This window comes from Gossypium hirsutum, chromosome D04, assembly GCF_007990345.1.
Source record: "Gossypium hirsutum isolate 1008001.06 chromosome D04, Gossypium_hirsutum_v2.1, whole genome shotgun sequence".
Taxonomy (NCBI): Eukaryota; Viridiplantae; Streptophyta; class Magnoliopsida; order Malvales; family Malvaceae; genus Gossypium; species Gossypium hirsutum.
Genome location: NC_053440.1, coordinates 47,259,050 through 47,261,931, shown reverse-complemented (window position 1 = coordinate 47,261,931; position 2,882 = coordinate 47,259,050). Strand labels below are relative to the sequence as shown.

Here is a 2,882-nt window from a genome sequence, read left to right as displayed (position 1 = left end):
AGTATTGTGAGGCCTACCATTGCTGCGAATAATTTTGAATTGAAGCTGAACACTATTCAGATGATACAACAGTTTGTTCAGTTCAATGGTTTGCAAGAAGAAGATCCAAATACTCATTTGGCTAACTTTCTGGAAGTCTGTGATACTTTCAAGATAAATGACGTTTCTGACGATGCCATTTGCCTAAGATTTTTTCCCTTTTCGTTAAGGAATAAAACTAAACAATGGTTGAATTCTTTACCACGAGGTTCTATCATTACATGGGATCAAATGATCGAGAAATTCTTACTGAAGTACTTCCCACTAGCTAAGACAACTAAGTTAAGGAATGATATCTCTTCCTTCATGCAGATGGACTTAGAGACCCTATATGATGCATGGGAGAGGTATAAAGATTTATTGAGAAGGTGCCCTCACCATGGGTTACTTCTATGGCTACAGGTTTAAACCTTCTACAATGGTTTGAATCCTTCAACTTGACAGTTAATCGATACTGAACAATAAAGCACCTGAAGAGGCTTATGAGTTTATAGAGGAGATGTCACTGAATAATTATTAGTGGCAAGTCATAAGGACAAAACCTAATAGAGCAGGCGGTGTTTTTAACTTAGATGCGGTTACCATGTTATCAAATCAAGTAGAACAATTAAATAAGAAAATTGATGGTTTATGTGTTTCTACGCAGGTACATCCGATGATGCAATGTAAGCAAATGGAGGAGGAATGAACAATCCAGAATATTTGCCCTACTGTCCTAGCACAGAGAACGAACAAATCAACTATATGAGTAATGATTTTAGGCCTCAGAATAATCCTTACAGTAACACTTATAATGTAGGTTGAAGGAACCATCCCAATTTCTCTTAAGGTGGTCAATGAAATCAAAGACCACAACCCCCTCCAGGCTTTCAACAATAACCTTACCAACAAGAGAAAAAGCCGAACCTTGAGGAGATGTTGACGAAGTTATTTTAGTGTCAGAAACTCACTTCCAAAACACCGAAACAACACTTAAAAATTAACAAGCATCAATTCAAGGGCTCGAGAACCAAATCAGCCAACTTTGCGAAGTTGATTTTAGAATGACCATAAGGTAGCTTGCCTAGTAACACCGAAACTAACCCAAGAGAGTAGCTTCATGCAATTACTATTCGAGATGGAGAAAGGTTAGTTGAATCTGAACTAGAACTGAGGCAAGACGTTGTGGTAAGTAACAGTAAGGTAGAGGTAAGCCAGAATGAACAAAAGCCGGTTGGTAAGGAATATAAACCTCGAGTTCCATATCCAAATGCAACGAAGAAAAACCACACTAACGAACAGCTTGGTAAATTTCTTAAACTTTTGAAAAAGTTGCATATTAACTTATCGTTTATTGAAGGTCTTTCACAGATGCCCAATTCCGTTAAATTTTTAAAGGAGATTTTGGTAAACAAACATGAGTTAGATGATTCATCGCACGTGGAGCTAAATGTAGTTTGTTCAGCCATATTGCAAAATAAACTACCCAACAAATAGAAAGATCTAGGGAGTTTTACTATTCCTAGTTCAATTGGTAGTTTAAATGTTAATAATGCTTTGGCTGATTTAGGGGCGAGTATTAATGTCATGCCCTATAAAATGTTTAAACAATTAGGTCTTGGGAAACCCAAACAAACTAGGATAAGTATTCAATTAGTAGATAGAACCATTAGATTTCCTAGGGGTATTATTGAAGACGTACTTGTGAAAATTGATAAATTCATATTCCCAGTTGATTTTGTTATTTTAGAGACGGATGAGGATAGTGGCGTACCTTTAATTTTAAGATGACCCTTTTTAGCAACTACCAGAACTATTATTGATGTTGGTACAAGTGAATTAATACTACGTATAGGTGATGACATGATTACTCTCCAAGCTCGTGATTCTGCTAGGATATCTACTGATCAAGATGATTATATGAATTCTGTTAATATGAGTAACCTTATGGCTTAAACTTCTTTGCAGGAAACCCCTCGGAAGAACGTGATGGAGCCACGTTCCAGTCCATGTGACAAAAACAGAACAACTCATGAAGAACGAATGCTACAGATTGATGAACTAGATGAATGACAGACACATGTCAAGGAGAAATCGAGAATACACGATGCAGAACCAAAGCTACACCATGATGAGCATGTGGATGACCCAAATTAAGGTTGGGGACAAGGTACTACTAGATAAAACAGATCCTCGAATTGCCACTTCAGAGCTTAATGCAAATAGAGCAACTCCTTTTACAGTACTGAATGTCTTCCCATATGGTACAGTCAAGGTAACTCATTCTGAATTCGGCACTTTTAAGGTAAATATTACTCGACTCAAAACTTATTTTGATAATAGAATTGGCAGCGAGAAAGGGGAGTTTCGACTCTGCAAACCATCGTGACCGTGCGAATACAAGGTAAGTCGAGCTTAGACTTTAAATAAGCGCTTCTCGGGAGGCAACCTGAATGTTAACACTACTAATTTTTTAATTTTATTCCATGATGTTTTTAAAATTAATTAATTTTAAAAATATATAAAAAATGTGTTTTTAGCCCATACGGCCTAGACACAAGGGCGTGTCCTTGGCCGTGTAGATCTTAAGACTTAGTTTTAAAATTTTATGAAAATCGACAGTGAGTTACACGGCCTGACAACAAGGCTATGTGACCCACACGGCCTGGACACACGGGCATATCCTTGGCCGTGTGGATCTTGGGACTTAATTTTTTCAAAAATTGACAGAGACACAACCTAAAATAGTCCACACGGGCGTGTCCTAGGCCGTGTGAAACCTAGAGCTAATTTTTTTCATTTTTAAAATAAGTTAGAGAGTTACACAGGTAAGGTACATGGCCGTGTGCGAGACACAGCCGAGC

At 37.6% G+C, this 2,882-nt stretch overlaps 1 non-coding gene across 1 annotated transcript; it reads right to left on the bottom strand.

Moving 5' to 3' along the window:
* Nucleotides 1–318: 318 nt before the first annotated feature.
* Nucleotides 319–425, bottom strand: LOC121216450 (small nucleolar RNA R71). The gene has a single exon (XR_005912633.1). It is a non-coding gene; the product is annotated as a small nucleolar RNA R71 (small nucleolar RNA).
* Nucleotides 426–2,882: the final 2,457 nt, after the last annotated feature.